The following is a 26,984-nucleotide window of genomic DNA, read 5'->3' on the forward strand; positions in this document are numbered from 1 at the left end:
TCTTCCATGGTGCTCCGGAGGTCAAATCTGGGGATCGGTTTATATGGGGCCTATATATAATTATGGACCGATATCGACCAATTTTTGCATGGGTGTTTGAGGCCATACATTAACATCACGTACCAAATTTGAACTGAATCAGATGAATTTTGGTCTTCTAAAAGTTGCTAGAGACCATATACTAACACCATGTACCAAATTTCAGCTGGATCGGATGAAATTTGCTTCTCTTAGAGGCTCCGCAAGCCAAATCGGGGGATCGGTTTATATGGGGGCTATATATAATTATGGACCGACGTGAACCAATTTTTGCATGGTTGTTAGATACCATATACTAACACAATGTACCAAATTTCAGCCGGATCGGATGAAATTTGTTTCTCTTAGAGGCTCTGCAAGCCAAATCGGGGGATCGGTTTTTATGGGGGCTATATATAATTATGGACCGATATGGACCAATTTTTGCATGATTGTTAGAGACCATATACTAACACCATGTACCAAATTTCAGCCGGATCGGATGAAATTTACTTCTCTTAGAGGCTCCGCAAGCCAAATCGGGGGATCGGTTTATATGGGGGCTATATATATTTATGGACCGATGTGAACCAATTTTTGCATGGTTGTTAGAGACCATATATTAACACCATGTACCTAATTTCAGCCGGATCGGATGAAATTTGCTTCTCTTAGAGACTCCGCAAGCCAAATCGGGGGATCGGTTTATATGGGGGCTATATATAATTATTGACCGATCTGAACCAATTTTTGCACGGTTGTTAGAGACCCTATACTAACACCACGTACCAAATTTCAGCCGGACCGGATGAAAATTGCTTTTCTTAGAGGCCTCACAAGCCAAATTTGGGGGTCCGTTTATATGGGGGCTATACGTAAAAGTGGACCGATATGGCCCATTTGCAACACCATCCGACCTACATCAATAACAACTACTTGTGCCAAGTTTTAAGTCGATAGCTTGTTTCGTTCAGAAGTTAGCGTGATTTCAACAGACGGACGGACGGACATGCTCAGATCGACTCAGAATTTCACAACGACCCAGAATATATATACTTTATGGGGTCTTAGAGCAATATATCGATGTGTTACAAACGGAAGGACAAAGTTAATATACCCCCCATCCTATGGTGGTGGGTATAACAAGTAAGGAAAGTCTAAAGTGGGGCAGGGCCGACTATATTATTCTCTGCACCACTTTGTAGATCTAAATTTTCGATACCATATCACATCCGTCAAATGTGTTGGGGGCTATATATAAAGGTTTGTCCCAAATACATACATTTAAATATCACTCGATCTGGACAGAATTTGATAGACTTTTACAAAATCTATAGACTCAAAATTTAAGTTGGCTAATGCACTAGGGTGGAACACAATTTTAGTAAAAAAATATGGGAAACATTTAAATCTGAAGCAATTTTAAGGAAACTTCGCAAAAGTTTTTTTATGATTTACGGCCATTTTCATGTAGCTCCGTTCGTTAGGCTTTAACTGCCAGTTAACAGAAAGTAAATTGAAAATATCTTCTCTCCAGTTAACTTTAACTGAAAATTTTTCGTCAGTTAAGTTCCTTACTGGCATATGGAATATATATGCAAGATAACAGCTTCCTCCATAATACGGTTTAAAAGTTTGTTAGTTAACGGAACACTAACGGAGCTTTATGAAAATGGGGGTTAGAGTAATTTTTAAAACTTTTCGAATAAGCAGTGGCAATTTTACAAGGAAAATATTTTAAGCAAGTTACGTTGATGAACAGAAAATTCGTTATAATAACGAACAATTTCATTGCATTAACGAATTTGTTTCATTGGCTCACTTTTAATGAAATATTTCGTTAATATAACGAAACTTTTTCTATCAGTGTATGTAATGTATTCATTTTTAATTTGATAAATTCGATTCGATTTCGATTAAGTTGTTTCTTTTTATCAAATACATACTAGTTAAAATTTATTATTATTTTTTTTTGTTGAGATATGAGATACAGTATACACGTACGTCTGCTCCACATCCAAAACCAATGAGTCATCTTTAAATATTCTTGATGGCAGACAACTTGGCAATTATTATTCATTGTGGTTTGTTTGTATTGTTCATTGTTCCTAAAAAAAAGATTTACGTATTTGGTAAACCCTTACGCTAAAAATAGATTCACTTACAGTAAAAAAGAAAAAACAAAAAACAGATGGCCATGATTTTTTTATGGAACTAGACTGAATGACCGGCTATAGTTTACAATATATACACATAAAAACTGCATTAAATATTCCATAAAACAATTAAACAACAATTTTACAAACAAACAAACAATAAATGAATACCATTGCATGCCAAATGATAAAGTAGAATGTATCCCAATATGCTTTCAAATCAGAATCCACATGCATTTATGAATGGCATAAGCAATGTAAACAATATGCGTTTAACCACCCACTCACGGTCGTGTAGTTATCCATACAGGGTGACACAACTATTTTTATGTTTGTCGGTTATTGCTTCTCATGTGCATCAGAGTAAAACGATGACGTGTTTGGATTGTCGGACTGAAACGATTTCACAAGAATATTCAAGTGTGAATAAATTATAACAGGGTAGCAATCAGTACATCTCTCTACATACATACGTATACGTGTCTATTTGTAATATAATAATTGCTCACATACATCTGTAGATTCCCAGTATTTTAATAGGCGTCTACAATTAACATTCTGGATGACTACACTGTTAGAAAAATATGTTTTTCATATGTTTCGATATAAACAAAATGTGTTTCGGGCAAAATTTTTAAACACAATATATTTAAGTGCAAACATGTAATGTTCTCAAACTAACACTAAATGTTTGGAACACATATGTTAATATGTTAGAATATATTATGTTTGGGGCATGCATGTTTCATAAAAATTATATGTGTGAATGCAAACATATATAAATTTACAAATTTCGAGTAAACATATATATGTTGTGATATTTTATTCAGAGAGCGACAGAGAGAGAGAGAGTATAGAGAAAGAAATAGAGATAAAAACCGGGAGGGTCGACGAAAGATATAAAATTAACACAGCGAGAGAATCAAAAGAGAGCAATTTCTGTGAAACAGTTTATATGTTGTTTCGGAAACTGCTTTATGATAAGGCCAAAAATTGTATATGCTTAAGTCTCACTATTATTTAATTTAAGCCTAATTATTATTTAATTTGTGTATATTATAAAATTATTTATGTATGTTTATACTCGACCCCACGTTCTTCCTTTGTTAGAGTTTTTGAATTCCTTCCAAAATTTGTTATTGTTATTTTTGCAATAAAAAAATAACATCCTAGCCAAAAGCTCAGTCCATTTCGTTTATATCAAGCACTGTTTCTGACTGTAAATCTTTAATAACCCACATTTCGAAGTTTCATTATAAAAATTTAATATTGTATAAATATAACTGTGTAAATTAAAAAAAATTGGTGTTTGGTCGGAGCAGGGATTGAACCCACGACCCTTTGCATGTACGGCACACATGCTAACCACTGCTCCACGTTGCCAACACATGTATGTTTCTGTTAAATAATGTTATGTTTGCATGGGCTCGTGGGCGCTGCAAACTATGCTATATAAATGTAACATATAACGATAATTGTCTACTGGTGACTATAACAGCTACGTAGCTCAGTGGTAGTGTGTTGGCTTACAAACTGTATGGTCCTCGGTTCGATTCTCCGTCCAGGCGAAAGGTAAAATTTAAAAAAGATATAAAATTGAATAATTTCTTCAACATTATTTGTATTACAGAAAAAGGTGCCAAGAACTAAAAAATTTCGTGGAAGTGAAAATTATGTTAGGGAATGAGCACAATCTTCTTTGGGGAAAATTCTTCCAAGCATATAATATTTTTGGGCTCAAAATGCTTCCAAACATATTATATGTTCACATAAAACAAACATATTAATGTTTCGGCAGTATCCAATAATATATGTGCTTCCTGCAAAATATGTTTGGAACATATGTTAGAGAGGCGATTTTTTTTGAGGGTGTAGAGTGAAAAATATTAGTCATAATTTTTGCTCTGTTTACAGATGTCAAATCTTAATTCTTCGCCAGCACTCTCACTATGCAAACACCGGGTGTTATCAGTGATAGTAAAATGTGTGTTTCTTTTATGGATAAAGCGAATAGATAGAGGGAATGTATAGAAAAATAAACATAGTTTTTATTATTAAAAGAAAGGCATTGAAGACCCTAGACCAGATATTTTCTACATACATACCTCCAGAAATGTCGTGTACTCTTTTTTAATTTCAGAACAAATGTCAAGAAAAGTGTCATTAATGCCAGTATTATTCATTGTAATATAAATGATTTTTTCATTATTATTATGTGTATTATCATACACATCGAAATGTGGATCTCAGATCTCATAAAGTATGTACAGTATGCGAAAAAACATATTTACGATGTTGCATTTTCTATAATATAACTTACTACACTGAAAAAATATTGTCGTTGGCGAATTTTGCTTAGTATAAAAGGGGCATTCCTCTGATATGTTTGTTTTATTGTCCAAAAGTCGAAAAACTTTTCAATGAAGTCGTGTTGCCCATATAGTTAAGTGGTTTGACTTGAAACAGGGTATCTCTAAATGAGCCCTGCAAAAAATTGGAAGTTGTTCCGCAAACATTTAAAGCGCATCCCGGAATCCCTCATCGATTTTTTTTTCACTTCCGATGCAGTCCTTTTGAACAAGTCTTGAAAAGTACGGAATTAGGCCGTTTTAAGTACAAATTCAAGTTTTGGACAATTAAATTTCCCAAAAAAAGAATAGAAAATCAATAAAAAAAGTAAAAAGTAATATAAAAAAAAAACAATAAAAAATCATCCCCGCATGATTTGAACCTGCACCGTTTAACTTTTTCACTTCCATGGAAGTTCTTTTGAGAAGGTTTTACCAGTTACGATAATTTTTTGTAGATTTTTAAGGGAAAACAATTCATTTATATTATAAGATATGCAAAAAAAAAAAAAAAAAAAAAAAAACAAAATAAAAACGATGTAATTTTTTTAGAAAAATATTTATTAAAAAAAGTCGCTGGTGAGATTAGAATAACTAAGGGATATTGATAGAATATCCGTTGATAGAATATCGAATTTAATTGAGTCCATTTCACGCAGATGCGAAGAAGATTTAAAAAATAAGATTTTCGCTACAAAATACCAGTAGAAAATTTAATATAATTAATATATTATGCGCAATTGTTTTGTCGCATACAAAAATCTTTCCTATAACCAAATACGAGTTTGTTATTTTTATACCCTTCACCACTACTGTGGTACAGGGTATAATAAGTTTGTGCATTTGTATGTAACGCCAAGAAGGAGTAATCATAGGCCAACCTTTAAGTATACGGATCGGCTTAGAATTAAATTCTGAGTCGGTTTAGCTATGTCCGTCTGTCTGTCTGTCTGTTGATGTATTTTTGTGTACAAAGTACAGTTCGCAGTTTTAGTCCGATTGTCCTAAAATTTGGTATAGGGTCCTGTTTCGGCTCAAAGACGATCCCTATTGATTTTGGTTCAGATTTAGATATAGCTGCCATATATATTTTTCACCGATCTGGTCATAATTGGCGTGTGTATCAACCGATCTTCCTCAAATTCCGTACATCCGAATATTTTATGGGTCTCGAAAAACTTGCATAATATCAGCCAAACCGGTTCAGATTTAGATATAGCTCCCATATATAGCTTTCGCCCGATTTACACTCATTTGCCCACAGAGGCCAATTTTTTGCTTCGATTTAGTTGAAATTTTGGCATAGGGAGTAGAATTAGCATTGTAACTATGCGTGCCAAATTTGGTTGAAATTGGTTCAGATTTGGATATATCTTCCATATATAGCTTTCGCCCGATTTACACAAATATGACCACAGAGGCCAATTTTTAACTCCGATTTAGTTGAAATTTTGCACAGGGAGTAGAATTAGCATTGTAGCCATGCGTGCCAAATTTGGTTGACATCGGTTCAGATTTAGATTTAGCTCCCATATATATGTTTTTCTGATTTCGACCAACATTTTCCTTGTAAAATCGGCACTGCTTAGTGGAAAAGTTGTAAAAATGACTCTAATTTTCCTAAACTTCTAATACATATATATCGAGCGATAAATCATATATAAACTTTTGCGAAGTTTCCTTAAAATTGCTTCAGATTTAAATGTTTCCCGTATTTTTATACCCACCACCATAGGATGGGGGGTATATTAACTTTGTCATTCCGTTTGTAACACATCGAAATATTGCTCTAAGACCCCATAAAGTATATATATTCTGCACACAAAAAAAATTTTTCTGATTCAATCACCAAATTAATTGATCCAATTAATTTTTTAATTGAAATGTCTTCAATCACGAAAATGATAGTATCAATCACAGTTTTAATTGGGCATAGAAAAAATTCTTGATTAAAGAATAAATTGATTTTTTCAGCAAATTTCAATTAATTTTTTAATTGATTCAATTAAAAATTTAATTGATGTTGATTGCAAAACTCAATTAATTTATTAATTAAAAAAGGTAGCTATTTTTAATTACTTTCTGAATTGACTTAGAGTTTTTATTTGGATTAACAAATCATTGTTTGAAATACATTTTTAATTAAAAATTAAAAAAAAATCAGCACTTTTTTTAACTGAATAAGTCTTCCGAATTTGATAAAAAAGTTAATTGTATCAATTAATTTTTTAATTAAAAATTTTAAAATTTTCAATCACTGGCTTAATTAACTTAATGTTTCTATCATGATTAAAAAGTTAATTGTATCAATTAATTTATTAATTGAAAACACTTTCAACTTCAATTAACTTTTTAATTGGAAATATTTTGGTGATATTTTTTTCTGTGTGGGTCGTGGTGAAATTCTGAGTCGATCTGAGCATGTCCGTCCGTCCGTCCGTCCGTCTGTTGAAATCACGCTAACTTCCGAACGAAACAACCTATCGACTTGAAACTTGGCACAAGTAGTTGTTATTGATGTAGGTATGATGGTCTTGCAAGTGGGCCATATCGGTCCACTTTTACGTATAGCGCCCATATAAACGGACCCCAAAATTTGGCTTGCGAGGCCTCTAAGAGAAGCAAATTTCATCCGATCCGGCTGAAATTTGGTACATGGTGTTAGTATATGGTCTCTAACAACCATGCAAAAATTGGTCCACATCGGTCCATAATTATATATAGCCCTCATATAAACCAATCCCCCGATTTGGCTTGCGAGGCCCCTAAGAGAAGCAAATTTCATCCGATCCTGCTGAAATTTGGTTCATTGTGTCAGTATATGGTCTCTAACAACCATGCAAAAATTGGAACACATCGGTCCATAATTATATATAGCCCCCATATAAACCGATCCCCAGATTTGGCTTGCGAGGCCTCTAAGAGAAGCAAATTTCATCCGATCCGGCTGAAATTTGGTACGTGATGTTAGTATATGGTCTCTAACAACCATGCAAAAATTGGTCCACATCGGTTCATAATTATATATAGCCCCCATATAAACCGATCACCAGATTTGACCTCCGGAACCTCTTGGAAGACCAAAATTCATCTGATTCAGTTGAAATTTGGTACGTGGTGTTAATATATGGCCTCAAACTCCCATGCAAAAATTGGCCGATATCGGTCCATAGTTATATATAGGCCCCATATAAACCGATCCCCAGATTTGACCTCCAGAGCCCCTTGGAAGACCAAAATTCTTCCCATTCGGTTGGAATTTGGTACGTGATGTTAGTATATGGTATCCAACAACCATGCAGGAATTGGTTCCTATCAGTCCATAATTATATATAGCACCCATATAAACCGATCCCCAGATTTGACCTCCGGTGCCTTTTGGAGAAGCAAAATTCATCCGATCTGCTTGAAATTTGGTACGTGGTGGTAGTATATGATATTTAACAACCATGCCAAAAGTGGTCCATATCAGTCCATAATCGTACATAGCTCCATATAAACCGATCCCGAGATTTGGTTTTGGAACCTCTTGGAGGAGCAAATTTCATCCGAGTGAGTTGAAATTTGGTACATTGTGCTAGTATATGGTCGTTAACAACCATGCTTAACTAGGTCCATATCGGTCTATAGTTATATACGGCCCTCAGATAAATCGATCCCCAATCACACAAAAATTGGTCCATGTCAAGTTCATAATTGTATATAGCCCCCATATAAGCAACCCCCATATTTCAATTCTGGCTCTCTACGTACAAAAAGTCCATATCGATTCGTAATTATTTGTAGACTTACATACATTTTTGTCTAATATATACCACGTGTGGACTAACTCACAATTTAGAAAACGATGTTAAGAAGTTTTAAGATACCACAACCCAAGTCTTTCGTAGAAGTTTCTACGCAATCCATTGTGGTGGGTACATAAGATTCGGCCTGGCCGAACTTGCGGCCGTATATACTTGTTTTTACTAAAATTGTGTTCCACCCTAGTGCATTAGCCATCTTAAATGTTGAGTCTATAGATTTTGTAGAAGTCTATCAAATTCTGTCCAAATCGAGTGATATTTAAAAGTATGTATTTGGGACAAACCTTTATATATAGCCCCCAACACATTTGACGGATGTGATATGGTATCGAAAATTTAGATCTACAAAGTGGTGCAGGGTATAATATAGTCGGCCCCGCCCGACTTTAGACTTTCCTTACTTGTTTTTTACTAACATTGTGTTCCACCCTAGTGCATTAGCCGACTCAAATTTTAAGTCTATAGATTTTGTAAAAGTCTATCAAATTATGTCCAGATCGAGTGATATTTAAATGTATGTATTTGGGACAAACACATTTGACGGATGTGATATGGTATCGAAAATTTAGATCTACAAAGTGGTGCAGGGTATAATATAGTCGGCCCCGCCCGACTTTAAACTTTCCTTACTTGTTGAAACAAAAAATTTAAAATTGCCCATTGAAAATAAGAAAAAAAATCGAGTTATAAAAATTTGTATTGAAAGAACTTCCTTTGTAGTTAAAGTAAAGAATATCTTTGGGAGGACATCTTTTGAAAGTGCTTTTAAAGTTGAGCCTTTGGAAGAACTTCCAAATTTTTTGCTGGTTACGTAAGTAACATTAGTTTATTTTCGGTTAGATATAGAGACAGCCTATTAAAGTCAGTCAGAATTTACTGAAAGTGTATAATCCACAATCTGCGGACACTGGGATTGAACCAATGATCCCTTGTATGGAAGGCAAGCAATCTAACCATTGTACCATGGTGGCCCCCTTGATACCTAGAGTATCAAAAAGTCCTCTCCATCGAACTCAAAGCTCATTGTCATTTCTTGTGATCCCATATTATTCCATATTTTGATTGGAAATGGTATTCCCCTGCCCATTGACATTTCGCTCACAAAAGTCAATACAAAAGCCCACCAAGGATGTATATAGACAACTTATATAATGACCTTTTATATTACAATACATCAGTGTAGAAGGATAAAGAAAATTATTATCAAAACTTCCGACCATATCTCAGGTCCAGTTCAGTAAAGAACTACGAACTACAATAACAAAACTTTTTATACTAAACAATAAAAAGAAAGGCAAATTACGAACAACCATGGAATGGCCTTAGTTATGCAAGAAAGAAGATTTATTCTGTGTGATTATGCAGCGAAATAAAATAAAGCAAATTAAAAGGGAATAAAAATACAAAGAAAATTATTTTTTACTTAGATAAAGTTAAGAATCTAAAAATAGGGTTATAATTAAAAGGCATTATGTAAATTCAAACCCACCATTGTCCAAGGTTATTACTCTGGGAGACCGGTGCATATGTAAAGCGGTAAATTAGAGCCGACATAGTTGATATAGTGCAAATTTAAGTAATACCTCACTTATTACTTGATTACAAATTTAAATAAGACCTGCACACATATGAGATTAATAGGGCCATTGTGGCAATAATTGAGTGATATAGTTAAGAAATGAAAACAAGGATTCAAAAAGAGAACTTCTAGGTTCAAAATCTGGCGTCGCTAGTACTAAATGCATATTATTTTTATATAGTACCAACCTTCAACTGATTCGTGTCAAAATTTGACGTATGTAAGCCAATTAGTTTGTGAGATAGAGCGTCTTTTGTGAAGCAACTTTTGTTATTGTGAAAAAATGGAAAAATGGAATTTCGTGTTTTGATAAAATACTGTTTTCTGAAGGGAAAAAATACGGTGGAAGCAAGAACTTGGCTTGATAATGAGTTTCCGGACTCTGCCCCAGCATACCAATCAACAATAATTGATTGGTATGCAAAATTCAAGCGTGGTGCAATGAGCACGGAGGACGGTGAACGCAGTGGACGCACGAAAGAGGTGGTTACCGACGAAAACATCAAAAAAAATCCATAAAATGATTTTGTATAACCTAAAATGAAGTTTATCGAGATAGCAGAGGCCTTAAAGATATCAAAGGTATGTGTTGGTCATATCGTTCATCAATACTTGGATATGCGGAAGCTCTGGGCAAAATGGGTACCGCGCGAACTCACATTTGACCAAAAACAACAACGTGTTTATGGCTCTGAGCGGTGTTTGCAGCTGTTAACTCGTAATACACCCGAGTTTTTCCTTCGATATGTGACAATGGATGAAACATGGCTCCATCACTACACTCCTGAGTCCAATCGACAGTCGGCTGAGTAGACAGCGACCGGTGAACCGTCTCCGAAGCGTGGAAAGACTCAAAAGTCCGCTGGCAAAGTAATGGCCTCTGTTTTTTGGGATGTGCATGGAATAATTTTTATCACTTATCTTGAGAAGGGAAAAACTATCAACAGTGACTATTATATGGCGTTATTGGAGCGTTTGAAGGTCGAAATCGCGGCACAACGGCCCCATATGATGAAGAAAAAAGTGTTTTTCCAAGACAACGCTCCGCGCCACAAGTCATTGAGAACGATGGCAAAAATTCATGAATTGGGCTTCGAATTGCTTCTGCACCCACCGTATTCTCCAGATCTGGCCCCCAGCGACTTTTTCTTGTTCTCAGACTTCAAAAGGATGCTCGCAGGGAAAAATTTTGGCTGCAATGAAGAGGTGATAGCCGAAACTGAGGCCTATTTTGAGGCAAAACCGAAGGAGTACTACCACAATGGTATCAAAAAATTGGAAGATCGTTATAATCATTGTATCGCTCTTGAAGGGAACTATGTTGAATAATAACAAGTAAGGAAAGTCTAAAGTCGGGCGGGGCCGACTATATTATACCCTGCACCACTTTGTAGATTTAAATTTTCGATACCATATCACATCCCTCAAAAGTGTTGGGTGCCATATATAAAGGTTTGTCCCAAATACATACATTTAAACATCACTCGATCTGGACAGAATTTGATAGACTTCTACAAAATCTATAGTCTCAAAATTTAAGTCGGCTAATGCACTAGGGTGGAACACAATGTTAGTAAAAAACAAGTAAGGAAAGTCTAAAGTCGGGCGGGACCGACTATATTATACCCTGCACCACTTTGTAGATCTACATTTTCGATACCATATCACATCCGTCAAATGTGTTGTGGGCTATATATAAATACATACTTTTAAATATCACTCGATCTGGACAGAATTTGATAGACTTCTACAAAATCTATAGACTCCCATATATAAATATGGGACACATTTAAATCTGAAGCAATTTTAAGGCAATGATTTATCGCTCTTTATATATGTATTAGACGTTTACAAGGAAAATGTTGGTATTTTGAGTATTTTTGTCGAAATCAGAAAAACATATATATGGGAGCTTTATCTAAATCTGAACCGATTTCAACGAAATTTGGCATGCATAACTACATTGCTAATTCTACTCCCTGTGCAAAATTTGAACTAAATCGGAGCAAAAAATTGGCCTCTGTGGTCATATGAGTGTAAATCGGGCGAAAGATATATATGGGAGCTATATCTAAATCTGAATCGATTTCAACCAAATTTGGCACGCATAGCTACAATGCTAAATCTACTCCCTGTACAAAATTTCAACCAAATTGGGCCAAAATTAGGAACATGTGCCAAATTTGAAGGCGATTGGACTTAAATTGCGACCTAGACTTTGATCACAAAAATGTGTTCACAGACAGACGGACGGACGGACAGACGGACATGGTTATATCGACTCAGGGACCCACCCTGAGCATTATTGCCAAAGACACCATGTGTCTATCTCGTCTCCTTCTGGGTGTTGCAAACATATGCACTAACTTATAATATCCTGTTCCACAGTGTGGCGCAGGGTATAAATATGGGAAACATTTAAATCTGAAGCAATTTTAAGAAAACTACGCAAAAGTTTATTTATAATTTATCGCTCGATATATATGTATTAGAAGTTTAGGAAAATTAGAGTCATTTTACAACTTTTCGACTAAGCAGTGGCGATTTAACAAGGAAAATATTGGTATTTTGACAATTTTTGTCGAAATCAGAAAAACATATATATGGGAGCTATATCTAAATCTGAACCGATTTCAATCAAATGTGGCACACATGACTATATTAAAAATTGTATTCCTAGTGCAAAATTTCAACCAAATTGGGCCAAAACTCTGGCTTCTGGGGCCATATAAGTACATATCGGGCGAAAAATATATATGGAAGCTATATCTAAATCTGAACCGATTTCAATCAAATTTGGCACACATGACTATACTACCAATTGTATTCCTTGTGCAAAATTTCAAGCTAATCGGGATAAAACTCTGGCTTCTGGGTCCATATAAGGGCATATCCGGCGAAAGATATATATGGGAGCTATATCTAAATCTGAATCGATTTCAACCAAATTTGGCGCGCATAGCTACAATGCTAAATCTACTCCCTGTGCAAAATTTCAACCAAATTGGGCCAACACTCTGGCTTGTAGGACCATATTAGTCCATATCGGGCGAAAGATATATATGGGAGCTATATCGAAATCTGAACCGATTTCAATCAAATTTTGCACACTTGACTATACTACTAATTGTACTTCAAGTGCAAAATTTCAACCAAATTCGGCCAAAAATCTGGCTTCTGGGGCCATATAAGTCCATATCGGGCGAAAGATATATATGGGAGCTATATCTAAATCTGAACCGATTTCAATCAAATTTTGCACACTTTATTATACGACTAAGTTGTACAAAATTTCAAGCAAATCGTTATAAAACTCTGGCTGCTGGGTCCATATTAGTGCATATCGGGCGAAAGATATATATGGGAGCTATATCTAAATCTGAACCGATTTCTTCCAAAATCAATAGGGTTCTATTCTGACCCAAATTAGGAACATGTGCCAAATTTGAAGGCGATTGGACTTAAACTGCGACCTAGACTTTGATCACAAAAATGTGTGCACAGACAGACGGACGGACGGAGGGACGGACAGACGGACATGGTTATATCGACTCAGGGACCCACCCTGAGCATTATTGCCTAAGACACAATGTGTCTATCTCGTCTCCTTCTGGGTGTTACAAACATATGCACTAACTTATAATACCCTGCTCCACAGTGTGGCGCAGGGTATAAAAATTGCTTCAAATTGAAGCACTTCCCATACGTGCGACTAAAGTCGCACATTTTGCATATTTTAAAAAAAGTCGCTCAAAATCGCATGACGTCAGAAAGGTTGCAAAATGCGACTACAGTCGCACAACGGAAACATTGGCCGTAATGGTCACTCAACAATTAAAACACAAATTTTATCAGTCGTTCTTCTCAATAGAACTTGAGGTAATTTCACTTTTATTGGTAAATACGGTGACATGTATTGCCAATTAGTCATTACATGACTGCTTATTCGTACGATAAGGAATATAAATATCATTGTTTGTGTGGTTGCAATCCCTCTTTTATTTCTTGTCACACACTTTTATGAACATCCAACCCCCCCTTATTACAGTTTAAGGTGCATTGCCTTTTAGTCATAAATAAAACAAAAAAATATTTTTGCACGTTTCGAAAACAAACAAAAAATTTTGGCAATTTTGCCAAGCAACCTGTTTACTTTGTGCTCTTCTTTCTTCTATTCTTTCATTTGTGGAATTTCATATAAAAATAGGCCTGTGATTTGTTGGTGTTATTCGCATGAGACATGTAAAAAACATTCGTAGCAATTACCCTGTCCATCAAAGTCACTGCACAAAGGCATTAGCTGGGCATATCGTGACAGGGAATAATAAAAATGTGATGTGATGAAATTGGTACATGGTGACATAGGGAGGATAGCATAAATCAAAAATGGTGGAGGATTTATTATTGTATTGTATTGAACAGGGCTGTGGAGTCGATCCAATTTTGCTCGACTCCGATTCCAGCATTTTTCTTTCGCCCCGATTCCGACTTCGGAGTCGACTCCGGGTAATTTAACTAAATCTCATTTTAATACCACTAATTTGTAATGCTATAGTGGGGGTACCATAAATGGATCGATATAAATTATCGTATTTATTTATGTGTTCAAAAAAGATCTTAATTTCATTTTTTATGCCAATTGAACTCTATATTTCAAATTTAAGGCAATGTCGGTCCTATGTTTAATAAATAAAATAATGATATAAATACCCATCACAATGTGAGCAGATACCAACAGTCGTCAGTATATATATTTATAGAAAAGTAAAGAAAGTTCAAAGTCGGGCGGAGCTCATTGTATTATACCCTTCAACACATTGTGGACCAAAATTATTGATACCATCTCAAATCTTTTGAATTTGTTTCGAAATATGTATGTAAAGGTTTATATTCCTATATGCATGAATTTGAATCTGAACCGATTTAGTCAATTTTTTATATACTTCAACAAAATCTATGTATTTAAAATATATGTGAAATATTTATATTTTTTTCTATAGAAATAAAATTTTCGAAAAATTTTCTATAGAAAAAAAATTTCGATAAAATTTTCTATAGAACTACAATTTTGACAAAATTTTCTATAGAAATAAAATTTTGACAAAATTTTCTATAGAAATAAAATTTTGACGACATTTTCTACAGAAATAAAACATTGACCAAAATATATATAGAAATAAAATTTTGACAAAATTTTCTATACAAATAAAATTTTGACAACATTTTCTACAGAAATAAAATTTAGACAAAATTTTCTATAGAAATAAAATTTTAACAAAATTTTCTACAGAAATAAAATTTTGACCAAAATATCTACAGAAAAAAATTTTGACAAAACTTTCTATAGAAATAAAATTTTGACCAGAATATCTATAGAAATAAAATTTTGAAAAATTTTCTACAGAAATAAAATTTTGACCAGAATATCTATAGAAATAAAATGTTGACAAAATTTTCTACAGAAATAAAATTTTGACCAAAATATCTATAGAAATAAAATTTTGACAAAATTTTCTATAGAAATAAAATTTTAACAAAATTTTTTATAGAAATAAAATTTTGACAAAATTTTCTACAGAAATAAAATTTTGACCAGAATATCTATAGAAACAAAATTTTGACAAAATTTTCTATAGAAAAAAATTTTGACAACATTTTCTACAGAAATAAAGTTTTGGCAAAATTTTCTATAGAAAAAAATTTTGACAAAATTTTCTACAGAAATAAAATTTTGACCAAAATATCTATAGAAATAAAATGTTGACAAAATTTTCTACAGAAATAAAATTTTGACCAGAATATCTATAGAAATAAAATTTTGGCAAAATTTTCTACATAAATAAAATTTTGACAAAATTTTTTATAGAAATAAAATTTTGACAAAATTTTTTATAGAAATAAAATTTTGACAAAATTTTCTATAGAAATAAAATTTAGACAAAATTGTCTATAGAGACAAAATTTTGAAAAAAAAAAATTATATAGTAAAAAGAATTTTGGAAAATTTTCTATAGAAATAAAGTTTTGTAAAATTTTCTATAGAAACAAATTTTTGAAAAAAAAAAATTCTGCCAATATTCGACATATGTACATAGGTATATGGTCTTGAAATAAAATTAAAAAAATAAAATCGATTGTTCGAAATATTTCAAATAAATTGTTGTGGTGGTGGACATTAAAATGGATCGATTCAGCCCATCTGCTAGCGTAACATTCTAGGAAACACACGCACAGAAAAACCATGTTTGGACATGGTTGTCGCATACATTTAATGCTTATCTAGAGCATGTAATTGCCGCGAAAACCATGTATTTTGTCTTTGTAAAAATAGTTTTCGAGCGGAGAAAAATGTATGGTGGCAATAAGCATTTGAATGGTTATCAAATACCGCAAACATGTTCTATCATTTAAATGATAGAATTTGAGACTATTAAATGGTCGGGAAAATCATGTACCTGACCATTCAATTTTTTTGTACTTTTTTACAGGGGAAAAAGTATTTTTATAGGTAAGTATAGATATGTCTAGAACCATTGCATGACCATAAAGACCATTTACATTTTTTCGTGACCATTTAATTTTTAACTTTTTTTCAGCGAAAAGAATTTTATAAAAACATTGAGCAGGTACACAATTTTCATTTTGCGCGTCAGTCGTGTGTTGATTGTTTCTTGGAATGGACGGAGAATACGGATTTACTGTGTTTTGTGTTAATTTATTTATTCATAAGTGGCACGTGGTTTTATGTGAACACAAAAAAGGAAAGTGTAGTTGAAAAATATACCTGTTTTTATACCCTCCATCATAGGATGGGGGTATATTAACTTTGTCATTCCGTTTGTAACACATCGAAATATTGCTCTAAGACCCCATAAAGTAGATATATTCTGGGTCGTGGTGAAATTCTGAGTCGATCTAAGCATGTCCGTCCGTCCGTCTGTTGAAATCACGCTAACTTCCGAAGGAAACAAGCTATCGACTTGAAACTTGGCACAAGTAGTTGTTATCGATGTAGGTCGGATGGTATTGAAAATGGGCCATATCGATCCTCTTTTACGTATAGCCCCCATATAAAGGGACCCTCAGATTTGGCTTGTGGAGCCTCTAACATTAGCATATTTCATCCGATCCGGCTGAAATTTGGTACATGGTGTTGGTATATGGTCTCTAACAACCATGCAAAAATTGGTCCACATCGGTCCATAATTATATATAGCCCCCATATAAACTGATCCCCAGATTTGGCTTGCGGAGCCTAAAACAGAAGCAAATTTCATCCGATCCGGCTGAAATTTGGTACATGGTGTTGGTATATAGTCTCTAACAACCATGCAAAAATTGGTCCACATCGGTCCATAATTATATATAGCCCCCATATAAACCGATCCCCAGATTTGGCTAGCGGAGCCTAAAAGAGAAGCAAATTTCATCCGATCCGGCTGAAATTTGGTACATGGTGTTGGTATATGGTCTCTAACAACCATGCAAAAATTGGTCCACATCGGTCCATAATTATATATAGCCCCCATATAAACCGATCCCCAGATTTGGCTTGCGGAGCCTCAAAGAGAAGAAAATTTCATCCGATCCGGCTGAAATTTTGTACATGATGTTGGTATATAGTCTCTAACAACCATGCAAAAATTGGTCCACATCGGTTCATAATTATATATAGCGCCCATATAAACAGATCCCCAGATTTGGCTTGCGAAGTCTCCAAGAGAAGCTAATTTCATCCAAGCCGGTTGTAATTTGGAACATGGTGTTAGTATATGATCTTTAACAACCATGCCAGAATTGGTCCATATCGGTCCATAATTATATATAGCCCCCATATAAAACGTTCTCCAGATTTGACCTCCGGAGCCTCTTGGAGGAGCAAAATTCATCCGATCCGGTTCAAATTAGGAACGTGGTGTTAGTATATGGTCGCTAACAACCATACCAAAATTGGTCCAATCACACAAAAATTGGTCCATATCGGTTCATAATCATGGTTGCCACTAGAGCCAAAAATAATCTACCAAAATTTTATTTCTATAGAAAATTTTGTCAAAATTTTATTTCTATAGAAAATTTTGTCAAAATTGTATTTCTATAGAAAATTTTGTCAAAATTTTATTTCTAGAGAAAATTTTGTTAAAATTTTATTCGGTTCATAATCATGGTTGCCACTCGAGCCACAAATAATCTACCAAGATTTTATTTCGATAGAAAATTTTTTCAAAAGTTTATTTCTATAGAAAATTTTGTTAAAATTTTATTTCTGTAGAAATTTTTGTCAAAATTTTCTTTCTATAGAATATTTTGTCAAAATTTTTATTTCTATAGAAAATTTTGTGAAAATTTTATTTCTATAGAAAATTTTGTTAAAATGTTATTTCTGTAGAAAATTATGTCTACTTTATCAAACTGAATCGATCGATCGATCTTTTTTGATTTAATATATACCACGTATGGACTTACGTACAATTTAGAAGATGGTATTAGGAGGTTTTAAGATACCTTGCCATCGGCAAGCGTTACCGCAACTTAAGTAATTCGATTGTGGATGGCAGTGTTTAGAAGAAGTTTCTACGCAATCCATGATGGAGGGTACATAAGCTTCGGCCTGGCCGAACTTACGGCCGTATATACTTGTTTGTTCTGCATTTTGCTATATGGATCATTTATTTTTATTTGCAGTTACATGATGTCTGCGTTTGTACATTTGATGGGCACACGATGTAAATATGGAATGATTACTTATTGTTGAAATTGAAATAAAATAGTGTGTGTAAAAATATGTGATGTTTGACATTATAAATACAAACAAACAATGAATTAGTTTATAAATAAATAAAAACAAATACATAAAGTTAATTTTGTGTTTTCTTTTCTCAAGTGGCGTCCTTTTTTCGACGATGAAAAAAGTTTTTTCATAAAGATCAAAACATTTTAGGTTGTGACCATGTTCTTTTAACTAGAAGAAAAACATTTTGAATGAATACCATAACATTTTAAATCGTGACCATTGTATTTTCATTCAAACAAAATTCTTTTTATCAATATAATAACATTTTAGATGAGGACAATTATATTTTTCTTCGAACCATGTTCACTGATCCAACATGGTTGCAGGTTAAAATGTTACATGGTCGCCGCAAAAATAGCTCCTATCATATTAGTTTGCTCTTCGAATATGATTGTGACAATCATGTTTCTTCTCTGCGTGCATAAAATGATCTCCTAAATTGGAAGTTGCTTTTCAATTACAATCATACCTTACATTGATCGAATGAACAATGCAATAGAAACTAATTTGCGTAAAAACTTGTTTAGTTACAAAAATGTGAAGTGTTTAAAAATAATTTAAACACTTCACAAATCTTCAGACTCCGACTCCACAGACCAGATCTGTGGAGTCGGAGTCTCATGCCAATTATAAACGTACTATAATTCATTCTTACTATTTTTTGGAATCGTAAGAAAATTTTCTGCTTTAAGGTGGGTATTAAGTTCGAGTTTAGCTGCTAAAACCGAAATTAAATCTGTAAAAACAGTACAAAATGGTCCCTCTTTGATGCACATTTTATTAAAACTTGATGGGGGGAAATCCCAAAGCAACTTTTCACAAAGTTTATATTCATTTTAATGGATTATTAGAAAAAAAAAATAAGCGTGGAAAAATAACGATTTTAGCGGCTAAACTCGAAATTAATACTTACATAAGTTCAATATGAACTAAATATTGAACTTATGTACACCCAGAGAAGGAATATGATCACCTCAACCATGTTTCAAGAGCAAAATGTTATTTTTGAATGGTGACCATGTAACATGTTTGTCGCAACCATGTTATTTTCTCGGAGGTTATGTGTCTGATTTCGGCAAGCATATTATTTTTGGCGAGAAAAGAACATTTTTGCCATAACCATGTTACATGGTCACCATCCAAAAATAACATTTTGCTCTTGAAACATGGTTGAGGTGATCATATTCCTTCTCTGCGTGTATATGGCCATTTAACTTTATACCCACGCTTACTTCATAAATTTTTTGAGATATTTTGTGATGTAAATATTTAACTACAAACAAATATATTTGTTTGTAATAAAAATACATTAAATTTATGTTTGGTTTAACTACAGATTTTTCCGGAAAATAATTCCTCCCAAAGGCAAATTCGAACATATCTAACCCGAATAAAAAAGCCGACAATAAAATTTAAAAAAATAAAAATTTAACTTTTTCGTTGTTTCAATATGTATTGATGCATAGAAAACACGAACATGTATATAAATAAAAGCCTTTTTCACTATCCCTAAAGCATCGCTAAATGATTAATACACATTTATTTCTATTAACTTTAAGTAATGCAGTAATTCTTGGAAATTAAATCTCAATGATTCGTGTTCTATTTTTTCCATTTCATCTCCTATTTATCTACTGCAACGATGTGAAATGATTGTATAAACTATTGAGAATAACATACATGCAATTTATTTGCCAACATTTCGAAATCCAACATCTAAGCACCAACACATGTTGCTTGGATAATTGCCAAAATTTGTAGAATGATGTTCAAATGTCAGATCGGTAAATACTAGACTACCCGCGAGGCAAACATGTGCATATCTAATAATTATATCAACACAAAATTTAATAAAAAGCAGCCACTTGTTTGCATTATTTATTTATTTTCTATTTTATTTTCCTAATAATAACGATCATGTACAGATTTTTTTTCAGTTTTTGTTTGTAGATCAGACTATTTTTCAAGATCAATAAATTTGTTGAGTTGTAATGTTATTAGTTTATCAAAAGATGGCAAAGATGTTCGTATAAGATATGAGAAAATAATAAAGTATGGTCCCTTATTGGCCATCACCAAAATGGATTTCTAAAATCGTTGACAGTGGTTATACCAAAAAATGTCATATTTATTTTTTTTTAATTCGCTTATAATTTTATGGTAATTTTTATACCCTCAATCATAGGATGGGATGTATACTAGCGTTGCTTTTCCCTTTCTAACGCATCGAAATATTGATTTCACACCCCATAAAAACGCGGTGAAATTCTGAGTCGATCTTGCGAAGTCCATCCATCTCTTGAAATCAGGCTAGCCTCGGAACGAAAGGAACTATCGACCTTAAACTTGGCACAAGTAAATGCTATTGATGTAGGAATAAAAATAGATAAAAATGTCTTTCCAATTTTTGGGAAAAACTCCTGTATTGATACAAGTACACACATAATATGTATACCAATTAATAAAGATTTTAAATCGAACGCATTAAAAATATATATAAAAGTGAAAATTCGGTTTATAATGTAGAAAAGTTGAGAAAATAAAATTCAGTAAATATATATCCAAAAATTTTGACCTTCTCTTAAGTATATTAGTATTGATTCCGATCCAAGGAGTTATTTGTTTTTAAATCTACACAGAAAAAATATTTACATGATATTAAAGATTACGAAATCTAAGTTTTAGGATGGGATATTTAAAAAATATTAAGGACAAATTTCTTTAAAATAATGAAATTTTAATTAAAATAAAGTTTAAAATCTTTGCTTCAAAAATTTTTTTCATTAAATTTTGTAAATTTGCGTCCCTCCGTTAAAGTCGCATATGTTTAAACTAAAGAAACACATTTTTGATTCGAAGAAATTGTCCTTAAATTAACTGAAATATTGAAACTTTAGATTTAAGATAAAAACGCTTCAAATATATACTAAGACTTATTTTGAGGATTTAGCGTCTTCGGTTTAAAGTTTTTTTTTTGGAAATAAGAAAACATTTTTTACTTCGAGGTATCCGTTATAATTTGAATTTTTAAACTGGCATTTGCTTGTACGTGAGTACCTTTTTTAATAAACCGCGAAAAGGGAAAAGAAGCCACATATTTGGCTCAATACCAAAATCAATACCAAAATCCTTAAAGGAAGGTCAAAATCTTTGAATCCACGTAAACTTTTTTTGTGTGTATGCCCTATAAAATTAAAATTGCGATACAGACTTGATCTATCAAATTTTCTTTTTCTTTTTGTATTATATTAACAAAGTTTTTAATGTACAAATAAAAAGAACAAAATATTTTCTAAATTAAAAAAAAAACAAGTATATACGGCCGTAAGTTCGGCCAGGCCGAAGCTTATGTACCCTCCAGCATGGATTGCGTAGAAACTTGTACGAAAGACTGTCATCCACAATCGAATTAATTGGGTTGCGGTAACACTTGCCGATGGCAAGGTATCTTAAAACTTCGGCAAGGTATCTTAAAACTTCCTAACATCGTCTTCTAAATTACAAGGTAGTCCATACGTAGTATATATTAAACTAAAAAAGGCCGATTAAATACGTATAAAGTTTCTATAGTTTAAAGTTTCTATAGAAATAAAATTTTGACAACATTTTCTATAGAAGTAAAATTTGGAAAAAATTTTCTATAGAAATAAAATTTGGAAAAAAATTTCTATAGAAATAAAATTTTGCCAAAATTTCTATAGAAATTAAATTTTGACAAAATTTTCTATAGAAATAAAATTTTTACAAAATTTTCTATTGAAATAAAATTTTTACAAAATTTTTTATAGAAATAAAATTTTGACAAAATTTTCTATAGAAATAACATTTTGACAATGTTTTCCATAAAAATAAAATTTTGGTAGATTATTTTTGGCTCGAGTGGCAACCATGAATATGAACCGATATAGACCAATTTTTGTGTGATTGGGGATCGGCTATATATAACTATAGACCGGTATGGACCAATTTTGGCATGGATATTAGCGGCCTTATACTAACACCACGTTGCAAATTTCAACCGGATCGGATGAATTTTGCTCCTCAAAGAGGCTCCGGAGATCAAATCTGGGGAACGGTTTATATGGGGATTATATATAATTATGGACCGATATGGACCAATTCTTGCGTGTTTGTTAGAGACGACATTCTAACACCATGTTCAAAATTTCAACCGGACCGGATGAATTTTGCTCCTCCAAGAGGCTCCGGAGGACAAATCTGGGAATCGATTTATATGAGGGCTATATATAATTATGGACAGATATGGACCAATTTTTGCATGGTCATTAGAGAACATATATAAACACCTTGTACCAAATTTCAGCCGGATCAGATGAAATTTTCGTTTCTTAGAGGCTCCGCAAACCAAATCGGTTTATATGGGGGCTATATATAATTATGGACCGATGTGGACCAATTTTTGCATGGTTGTTAGAGACCATATACTAACACCATGTACCAAATTTCTGCCGGATCGGATGAAATTTGGTTCTCTTACAGGCTCCGCAAACCAAATCGGGGGATCGGTTTATATGGGGGCTATATGTAATTATGGACCGATATGGACCAATTTTTGCATGGTTGTTAGAGACCATATACTAACACCATGTACCAAATTTCGGCCGGATCGGATGAAATTTGCTTCTCTTAGAGCGATCGCAAGCCAAATTTGGGGGTCCGTTTATATGGGGCTATACGTAAAAGTGGACCGATATCGTCCATTTGCAATACCATCCGACCTACATCGATAACAACTACTTGTGCCAAGTTTCAAGTCGATAGCTTGTTTCGTTCGGAAGTTAGCGTGATTTCAACAGACGGACGGACATGCTCAGATCGAGTCAGAATTTCACCACGACCCAGAATATATATACTTTATGGGGTCTTAGAGCAATATTTCGATGTGTTACAAACGGAATGACAAAGTTAATATACCCCCATCCTATGGTGGAGGGTATAAAAATGCAAAATCCTTAATATAGATCAAAGCCTATATTTGAAGTTTTTATCTTTAATCCAATGATTCAATATCTCAGTTAATTTAAAGATTATTTCCTTCAATCAAAAATGATTTTCTTTTATTTAACGAAAATTGCCTTACTTCAAAGACATGCGACTATAACAGAAAGACGCAAATTTCAAAGATTCGTGTCCTAAATTTTAAGAAGAATTTTTTTAAACCGAAAATTATAAACTTTCTTTTGATTAAAATTTCTTTATTTAAAAAAATTGCCTTTAATGTTATCTAAATTGCGGAACCTAAAATTTATTTTTTTTAATTTTTAAATTTTACTGATTTTCTACAGGAAGGCCTCTTTGCTTGTTTTTTTACAAAGACTTGTCAAAAATGTATTCGAAGAAGAACTTTAATTTAAATTTTGAACAGGAAAGCTTTCTAATTTAGGGAGAAGGGCCAGAAAAATACTGACAACACTGGCTACAACCGTTAATTTTATGTTAAATAATATTTTATGTCAACATAATAAAAAATATAACTTTCAGCAAATGACCGAATTCTCCATTTTTTTTTTGTCAATATAAACGCTTGAGATTTGTAAAGAGGTCAGGGTTGGCCTGTCGAAAACTGTGAATTTTTCGACATACGTTTACGACGGTATAATACATATGTCGCAAAAGTCGTAAACCTAAATTTTAATTAAAGAAAGGGTGAATATTTTTTTAATTTAATTTAGTTAGGCCTCCCGATAAAAGGAATACAAAAATGTTTCTGTAACATATACTCCAAACATATTTTGCTTCAAGCATATATATTTTCAGGATTGATCCAAACAAAATATTGTTTGTATAGTTCAAACATATTATGTTTCACCTTAGGACATACACTGGTAGTAAAAAATGTTAAAGAAATTTTCTTTGTGTGGATATATTTTTAAGGCGCCAATTGGTTACTTCCATTATTTTACTTGCAGCATACTCTCTAGGTCTCCCTTTCTAAACACATATATGTTTATAAGCTATTTCCAAATTAATATATGTTTGCATCTAATGTTTACAAACATTTTATGTCCCAAACAAAATATATTGTAACATATTAATATATATGTCCCAAACATGTTATGCTGGTTTATGAGCATTATAAGCTTGCTCTTAAAAATATTGTGTTAAAAAATTTGAGTGCCAAACATATAATTTTTACACCCAAACATATGAAAAACCGTCTTTTTCGTCGGTGTATGTGACGCTTACGACGTTACAACTTGGCGACAGTCGCAAACCTAAAAAAGTTTTATACAGACTATCTCTGAAAGAGATTTTGATGCTAAAAGTCGAGATCTCGCGCGATTAAAATCCGTTTATCTTTCCGTCGAGAATAATCTCTCTATCATATCTAAAATATTCTTATTGCACAGTTTTCATAAAATCACACTTTTTTATGATAAACAAAAGAAACCCCCACACATTTTCATATTAATGGAATGACGTGTCCATGTACTCATGACTCTGTGATGTTCTAAATAAGGAAAACATAAAAAATAATTTCATCAGTAACAATCATTAAAAATTGGCGGTATACACATAGTAGTCTTGCCATTAATTACGATATTCTTGGATCGCTTATTTGTTTTCTTCTCTAAGTACCGCTCAAAAAATATTAACTTCTTACTATCCTATCAGAAATTAATATCGAACTTGTATTACACATGAAACCCCACCTTTGTTAATATGTAGACATATTGATGGAAACGGTAGATCCATGGAATTCTACGTAAACAGATACTCAAATGAGGTAGAAAATAAAAAACAAAAAGTAAACACCAGTTCATTGTAATCAGATATGAAAAAAAAATTGAAAAACCAGACGATGATGTAATTTCAATGTAGATATTTTAACATATTTTTCTTCGTGCTGAATAAGAAGATTATTTTAAGAGAAGAGAACTTTGCGTGCCTCTTGTGACGTTATAGGCCTAGCCACAAGTTAGAGGCAAAACAAAAAAAAAAAAAATCCAAAACTAATTTTGGGTCAAGTGGATAAAGAGAAGTTGATTGGTGGAGATAAATTTTTCTAATATTTCTACTATTTTTTTTATAATAACTACCTTCAAATTAATGACTTACTAATACGAAGGTTACATTGTTTAGTCTTAATTAGTACTGTAAGGTGTTGGAAATCCAATTTCGTATATGTTTTCTAAGCACGTGCTATGGGATTTTCCCACCTTTGAATGTAGCAAAGCTAAACTAATATTTTGTTGTGTTAACAAACAGTTTTTGTACACTGCAACAAATATTGATCTTATATGAAAGATTAAGCAATCTAAACTTTATTACTAAAATTTATCCGAAAAATAAAAACAAAGTAAACCAGCAGAAAGAAATAATTTGGAGGACTAAGTTTCAAAAGATAAAATTTTATCTTCCACAAGGATCCGGAAGTCACAATTTGGGGATCGGTTTATATGGAGACTATAAATATTACATATATATTATATTTGGGGATCGGATACTATATATAGTACCAAATCTAGGGGACCTACATAAAAAAAAAACTACGACGAACGGACATCGCTAAATCGACTCTAAATTTCACCACGTCCAATAATATACAATGTACAACAAAACAAATGCACGAACTCATACATGATTCGCTAGCTAGGTAATAACTAACCAAATTTATCTGGATTAATTTTTGTTACTTTATTTATAAAATTAATTATTTAAATTTTTTCAATTTTAGTTCTCTTTATTCATAATCGATAAGCCAACATTGGTCAAAATGATTACACAGTAAAATACTTAATGACACTATCAAATTTTGAATTCAAATAACTTATTCTATAACAACCTACATCTTCTAAACTATATATCTAAACTGACTATAACAAGCGCACTGTATCTAACTCACTCTAACAATCAAACTGCCCCTCACAGGAAAAGGATTTCAAGTTTCTTCTATATATTTTAAAAGATAATAATAATAATAATAAAAATTATACATGAGCAAGCAATAATGATTGACATTCACTTGGAGAATATGAAAATTTTCTTTCATTGTAAGGCACAATAATATTCCAAAACATGCAAACTATAAAAGAATGGTGCATTAGAAGCGTTGAAAATCGAGCGCATATTAAGGAGTGAGCTCTAGACGATGCTGAAAAAGAACAATTTAATGTGAGATACCGGGGAACTCCGCTCTTTATAGCCTTATAAAATAACAACAAAAATCGGATATTGACGAAACCGTTGAAAGAACATCCTAAAAAATCTATTACATAGAAGGAAACATGGTAATGTATATGCAAGCAATATACGAACCGG

General features: G+C 32.8%; 1 protein-coding gene across 9 annotated transcripts in view; it reads right to left on the reverse strand.

Annotated features, from left to right (window-relative positions):
- AnxB11 (Annexin B11) overlaps positions 1-26,984 on the reverse strand; it is a 106,563-nt gene that overhangs the window by 40,673 nt on the left and 38,906 nt on the right. Inside the window, exon 1 of one of the 9 annotated variants that reach the window (XM_075298158.1) lies at positions 2,463-2,541. The exons of 7 other annotated variants lie outside the window; for them this stretch is intronic. The gene's annotated coding sequence lies outside the window, so the exon portion shown is untranslated. Of the gene's footprint in view, positions 1-2,462; positions 2,542-26,984 lie in introns of those variants that run through there. One more of the 9 variants, XM_075298163.1, reaches the window with a different exon arrangement.

Source organism: Haematobia irritans, chromosome 3 (assembly GCF_050003625.1).
Source record: "Haematobia irritans isolate KBUSLIRL chromosome 3, ASM5000362v1, whole genome shotgun sequence".
NCBI lineage: Eukaryota > Metazoa > Arthropoda > Insecta > Diptera > Muscidae > Haematobia > Haematobia irritans.